Raw genomic sequence first — 7256 nt, 5'->3', positions numbered from 1 at the left:
TGCATGACGTGTGTGAGGGTCAGAGTGATAATGATAGAGAAAGTGTGAGGGGGTCAGGTTGATAGTGATGCTGTAATTGTGAGCTTGATCAGCGTGATAGTGAGGGGCTCAGGCTAATAGCGACACAGCAATTGTGAGGGGGTCAGGGTAGTAGTGACGCAAAACGTGTGAGCGGGTCAGGCTAATAGTGATGCAGTATGTGTGAGGTGTCAGGCTGATAGTGATGCAGTAAAGGTGAGAGTGTTGGTGTGCTTGTGGTGCAGTAAGTATGAGCCGCTCAGGATGATAGTGACACAGTAAGTGTAAGGAGTCAGGATAATAGTAACATAGGAAGTGTAACGACGTGACTGATCATGACAAAGTAAGTGTTTGGCAGTCAGGCTGATAGTGACGCAGTCAAAATGAGGGTCTCGAAGTGAAAGTGGCGCAGTAAATGTGAGGGCACCAGATGGATAGTGATGCAGTAAGTTTGAGGGGTTCACGCTGAAATTAAGGTGGTAAGTGTGAGGGGTCAGGTCCATAGTGATGCAGTTATTGTCGGCGGGTCAGGCTGATAGTGATGCATTCAAAGACCAAATATCCAAGGCTCACTGTAGTGGTGAATAGCGAGACTTCTCAAGGCTAAGATAAAAATCAATAGTTCTCATCCTGGTCATAAATCACAATGCTTCATTTTAAAATTGTCCTCTCCTGCTTCGAGATTCACCAATGAGGGAACAAAATTTAATTGCACCACCCTGTTTATCTCTTCAAATATTTTGCAACTCTCAATGAGATTACCTCTCTTGTGTTGAAACTGTTAAAAAAGACCGGATTTGCCCAATTTCAATTCACAGGACTAATGTTCATCCATGATATCAAGGCTAATCACCATTCGTGGTATTCCTCATATGGCATTAGTATCTTTCCTAAATTGAGGATTATAATTCCTCATACTGTAGTCCAAGTGCGGTCGAACTGAGCCACAATACATTGGAAATTATGCTTCGTTCTCGTGCGCTGAAATCCTTCTGCAGCTTTCACAACAGACTTCTACAACTGCTACTAGACTTCAATGACTTATTAAAAACTTCTCCAAGATGCAATTCTAAAAATCAGTACATCAGACTTTCTTCTTCAAATCTTCGACAAATAATCTCCACACATTTCCCTCCTGACAAGTATGATAAAGTCAAATCGTTGCTATTTATCAAATCATGAGGGACATGGATAGGTTGACTCGTGTTTTTCTGCTGGTGAGGAAGTCAAAACTTAGAAAACATCGGTATAAAATTAGTGGGTAAGGATTTAAAAGGGACGTCAGGGGCAACATTTTCAGTCATGTTCAGAATGAGCTGACAGAGAAATTGTTGGAGACTGGTACAACTGTAACATTTAATGGCATCTGGATGGATATATGAGTAACAAGGTTCAGAGGGATGTAGGCCAAAAGTTGGCAAATGTGACCTACTAATTTAGGATAACTGTCCTCAATGGTCAAGTTGGAAAGAAGGGCCACTTTCTGTGTTGTATTGTTCAAGGACTTGATGACACTAGAACAACCGCAAAAACTTTGCAAATAATTCCGTCAAGGCGATTTCAAGTTCCGAATCTTCGGTCAATCTTCCTCTCTTGTGCTCACAAGTTCATTACCTGTTGTCCGAACTTACGGATTAGTTGCTGGATCCATTCCTGTAAATTGGTTCTGCATTCTTTCTAATTCCGATTTTTTTTTTACGAATGTAGCTAGTGTTTATGGACATAGCATCAACATTTCTAATACCATATTTTGATGAATATTAAAACACAACTTTAGCACCAGATGATGAGCAATTGAGTCAAAATCGATCGGACAGTGAGACAATGATCCTCTCTTCGTGTGGTGTACATCCGTGACTCTATAATTCAACGAAGAATCATTCCCAAAACTTCAGCTGTGTCAGGATCTAGTTTGCGGTGAAAGCCTGTCAATCTGCTAAGGTAACATTCGTCTGGGTCTCTGCAAAGGATTTGGCGAAATCTTTGGGTGTTGACAATTTGTTCTTCAAACAAAGTACATATTTCATGAATTAAGTTCTTTTACTATGAAAATTGGCCACTTTTATGCAGCTGTGATGGCCGAGAGGTTAAGGCGTTGGATTTGAAATCCAATGGGGTTTCCCTGCGCAGGTTCGACTCCTGCTCACAGCGTTGAATCGTTTAAAAGTCATTAATTCCTTGGCAGAATTTGGATTTCGTGGAGCTTGAGCTTTGCATTCAATAGAAAGTAAATTTTCAACTGTGAAGAATCCGAAGTAATTTCAAGACGTCTAATTGAATAAATTATGGTCGAGACACAAAAAGTATCCAACCTCCAACACGAATCAGTTTCAAAACATTTGTCGAACTATCGTGAAATTCGGATGTTCGGGGGGGGGGGTGGTGTGGGGAGTGGAATTAAGCAAAAAAAGAAGCAATGCAATACGTTTACCTGCAGGTGATGAGTTTTTTTTAGGATCAGTTGAAAGTCAAGCTGAGAAAGTTCAACCTAATTTACAACTGACTCTCAAGGCCAATAATCTATTATATCAGCAGTCAATGAATTAGAAAAAGTAACTCCATGTGTGGAAAGGAACTCGACTGATCCAGGTTCCTGGCTTGAGGTGTGATAAGGCAAGGCGATATCAGCGGAGTCGAATTTTCTGGAAATATTAGAAATGGAATGTTAACGGTCTTCTGCTGACCACATTCGTAAGAAACTGTGCATTAAGAACTGAATTTGAAAATTAACGATGAAAATCAGACTTAGCCCTCTGCTTGTGGTACAGCATTGTTCAGAACAATAGGTTGTTGTTGAGGCTAAAATTGACCAAAATAATCGATGGGGATCTTATCCACGACCTTCGTTGGAGCAGTTGGTGTGGAGAGCTCAACATGAACAACCAAATACCAATTATTCATCTTGGCTATCTGAATTGCTTAGTTAAACATACTCCCAGTTTAATGTAAAAACCTTTGCTCTCAGAGCTAGAAGTTTTCATGTCAGCATGTTCCGATCTGAGAAGATACTCCATGGAGTAGATGTGACTTAAGTTTTGACTCTAATGTCAGAGATGTTGACACATTTCTGCCCCAAAACAGCACTACCATTGTTATCAAATCAAACTGAACAAAGAACTAGTTCACTTACACATTTCCTGTCTGCAGACTCTGCCAATGGACCGTTCAGGCCCGATATAGGAATAGGGCGTGGTGACATCTGATCGCAAGTGGATCACTTCATTCTTGCTCACGATCCATAAACCGTAATTCATTTTGAACTTCTTAGCCATCAGCATGATAAGTGGTACATAATGCATAGGTTTGCTTCTCGAAAGAAAGAGCGAAATCTTATTCAATGCAGACGCAAATTCAAGTTGTCCCTGGTCGACCAGAAGACAGATATAACGAAACAAAGTGAATACAGAAAACAATCAATGTTTTCTGGGAGTCAAAAAGATGTACTGGAAGAACGGAAACATATATTTGGAACTAAAGTCACATACCACTTTCAGACTAAATTTTCTTGAACCGTTATCTTAATTTGACCTTCATGTCCACCATTGCTGCAAAAATTATCTTAACAACTCAGAACTTTGTGTTCTTTGATATTGTCTCCTTCATGTTTCTATTGATTTTGAAACTAAAAACGGGCAATAGTAATGCACCCTATTTCACTTGCAAAGATCAGAAGAAGATCAATTGAAAAGAGAACAGAAATAAAGCTACGTCTGTCTTTCTAAGAGAAAACACAGTTACCATTTCGACTCCAAGAAGTCTTCTTCATAAGTCTGCGTAATGAACTCGAAATAGTAGACCGAAAACGAAAAAAAGAAGCCATAATGCCGCGAATACACCACCCGCAGCGCATCAAGGCCTACCTGAATTCGCTGTATTACTACTCTCAACATCAGTGGAGAACGGAACAAAGCTCATTCTGCAGTTGTCAACCTGTTATAACGTAGTTTGTAAAGTCAGAAATATGATGAGGTAAAAAGCGGGATGAAAGCGGGATATCAGAAGTCTGAAAAAAGCAAGTGCGTGCTTTGCTTTGAAGAAGGTTGGCAGTGATGAAAATGGAAATTAACTACAGTGAGGGGGGCTTCATTAATACTCAGAATCGTTGCAACACACAGGGATGCAATTCTTTTTGCTGGGTTTCTGTTCTGCCATTTTATAATCACGACTGCTGTCGGGTTTGGTTTCCATTCCAGGCTTAGGTGACTGCCTGATGGAAGTTTGCACATTCGCCCAATTTCTGTGTGGTAGCTCTGGTTTGCTGCCACATTCTAAACATTTGCAGCTTATTTGGATTCGCCATTGAACGCACACGGTTACAGAGACAGTGATGTGGAGAGTGTCTGGATAGGACATACTTCAGAGGATTTTTGTGAACTTAAGTAGACAGAGTGGGGTTAGTCTGCTGTTTCCTGGGTGAGCTACATGGATAGAGAGGGGTCATGGTATTCTTCCCTGAGGGAGAGACATTGACAGATTTGGATTAGTTGCTCTTACCTGTGTCAGTCACGCAGATACAGTCGGGTCAGTCTGCCCTTCTCCGGGCGAATTTCTTTCACAGAGTGGTGACAGTCTGCTCTTCCCTGCCTGAGCGAAACAGAAAGAGCGGGGTCAGTATTCTCTTCCCTCGATAATTTATGTTGACAGTCTGGCTTCCGTCTGCTCTTCTCTGGCGAGTTACATTGGTAGAGTGGGGTTAGTGTTCATTCATTGGGTGAGTGCCATAGACAGAATGGGATCAGTCTGCTCTTCCCTGAGTGAATTACATTTATAGAGTGGGGTCAGACTGCTATTCAGTGAATGACTTATATTGACCGTGTGGGATCAGTCTGCTGAGTTACACTGAGAGTATGGGGTCAGTCTGCCCTTCCCCTCGGTGAGTAACACTGACTGAGTGGCGTCAGTTTGCTCTTCCCTCAGTGAGTTAGATTGACAGAGTGGCGTCAGTCTGCTTTTCACGGAGTGAGTTATTTGGACAGTGTGGAATCAGTCTGCTCTTCCCTGGGTGAGTTGCATTGACAGAGTAGCGTCAGTCTGCAATTTCCTAGTTGTGTTAAAGTGATCGCGTTAGGTCAGAGTGCTGTTCCCTGGTTGAGTCACATTGACAGATTGGGCTTCATCTGCTCTACCCTGGGAGAGTCATATTAACAGAATGGGATCAGTCTGCTCCTTTCTGATTGAGTAATATCACAGAGTGCACTTAGTCTGTTCTTCTCTGGGTGAGCTACGTTAAGAGAGTGGTGTCAGTCTGCTCCTCCATGGGCGTGTTACTTTCTCAGAATCGTGAGAGTCTGCTCTTCTCTGTCTGAGTTTAACAGCAAGTATGGTTTCATTACTGTCTTCGCTGGATGATTCACATAGACAGAATGGAATAAGTCTTCTCTTCTCTGAGTGAGTTACTTTGACAGAGTGGGGTCAGGCTCGTCTCCCTGCTTGTGTTTCATTGACAGAATCAGATCAGCCTGCTCTTTCCTGGATGAGTGACAGAGACAGAATGGGTACAGCCTGCTCTTCTCTGAGTGAGTTACGTTGACAGAGTGGCATCAGTCTGCTCTTTCTTGGGTAAATTTTTCTGACTGAGTGGTATCAGTCTGCCATTTGCTGGGTGAGTTACATATAAAGTGTTGGGTCAGTTTGCTCTTCCCTGGATGACTAACATTGACAGAGTGGCGTCAGTCTACTCTTACCTGGGTGAGTTCCATTAACAGAGTGCGGTCAGGCCATAATTTCCTCGTTGAGTTACATTGATCGTGTGATGTCAGACTTCTGTCCACTGGTTGAGTTACATTGACAGAGTGGGGTCCATCTGCTCTTCCTTGGGTGAGTTACGTTAGCAGTTTGGGGTCGGTCTGCTTTCCGCAATCCAAGAACTCCATCTCTAGTGGTTTCTTGTCAGTACCTCCATACTAAGGATTTGAGGAGTTAACAAAAGTAACTCGTCACCTACATCTTTGGGATAATTAGGGATGGGCAGTGTATCTTATCTCATTGAAAGACAACTGTGTCCCAGAAATGTATTTCTAATAATTGCATGTCCTAGTTCGACACTGCAAGCGGTCAGAATAACTTGAGGAGAGGTGCAGTGTAGAATAATTAAAGTCAAATGTACTGATGCCGAGGAGACATAACACAAGATGTGAGTGTGGAGCTGATGGTGCAAGGCTCAGTGTCAGTGCTATTGGTTCGCTCACTGTTCGCAATGACTCACACACCACTGCTGTCAATTCACAACAATGAGCCTCTTCATCTTGGTTTGAAAATACCTGCGTGTGTATTAACGTGGTTAATGGGACGTGGGAGGAGATGAGCACATTCTCTTTATTCTGTCAGTTTAAACAGACGAAAATATCTGTTAGATGCTAATGCAAGAGGATACTGTCTTTTTCTGTGCCTTTTTAGTGGGGCATGCTCAGCATTGAAATGCCTGTTTTTGCACAAGCAGAGTTTGATTGCCATTCATACTGAGCAACATTAATACAGAAAACGCGTTTTCGAATTCCTGTGATCAAGTGGTTCAGGCATTGCACATATGGACGAGAAATCTGGCTTTTAACGTGGCGCCATGGCTTAGCTGGTGAAAGCAGCTCCCATCACACTGGTGCCTGCTCATTGTATTGAAAGCTCGATATTTCTCTCAAATATTGTGTTGCTGATCGAGAAACTCAGTGTCCTGTTTGAATTGCTGTACACTCTGATTTCGCGTTCCGGCTTCATTTTCCTGGTTTAAATCCAGTATTGTAGGTTGCTCTTTTTAACTACTATTTTAACCTGGAGATTCTTCCCGCAGTTCCACAAGCACTTCTGCTTCTCATCCTTTTATTCTCATTCCTTCATTCCCAGTTTTGTGGAAATTAAGTGGTGAGGCAGGAGACACTGCAGCATTCCCGGGAAATGTTGTGGTAATGGCACTGACACCACGACATGATCACCTCATTCTCTGCTGTCACCATTCATTCGTTGTACACCAAAAGTAAATGCATTGTTGTTCTTCTTCAGCTATCATGTAATTACTTTCTTTTTCTGTTGGGTAAGGAAATCAACTTTAACTTCGAAAGGATCTTAAGATTTTGAGGAAGAAATGTCTCCTTGCCTCAGGTCGAAGTGACAGACGCATTATCCAGAGAATGTGAGACTACTTCGACCGACTCCAGCCAGGCGTCAGAAAGCCTCTCAGCAGTTCGAATCTCAAACTGTCTCTGAATGTCAGGCTTTTCAAGAGCAAAAATGGGAAATGAGGGATA

General features: G+C 42.3%; 1 non-coding gene across 1 annotated transcript; it reads left to right on the top strand.

Annotated features, from left to right (window-relative positions):
• Positions 1-2087: 2087 nt before the first annotated feature.
• trnas-uga (transfer RNA serine (anticodon UGA)) lies at positions 2088-2169 on the top strand. The gene has a single exon. It is a non-coding gene; the product is annotated as a tRNA-Ser (tRNA).
• The last annotated feature ends 5087 nt before the right edge of the window (positions 2170-7256 follow it).

The sequence above is a fragment of the Chiloscyllium punctatum genome, chromosome 33 (genome assembly GCF_047496795.1).
Source record: "Chiloscyllium punctatum isolate Juve2018m chromosome 33, sChiPun1.3, whole genome shotgun sequence".
Classification (NCBI taxonomy): Eukaryota; Metazoa; Chordata; class Chondrichthyes; order Orectolobiformes; family Hemiscylliidae; genus Chiloscyllium; species Chiloscyllium punctatum.
This window is presented reverse-complemented; position numbering and strand designations above follow the sequence as displayed.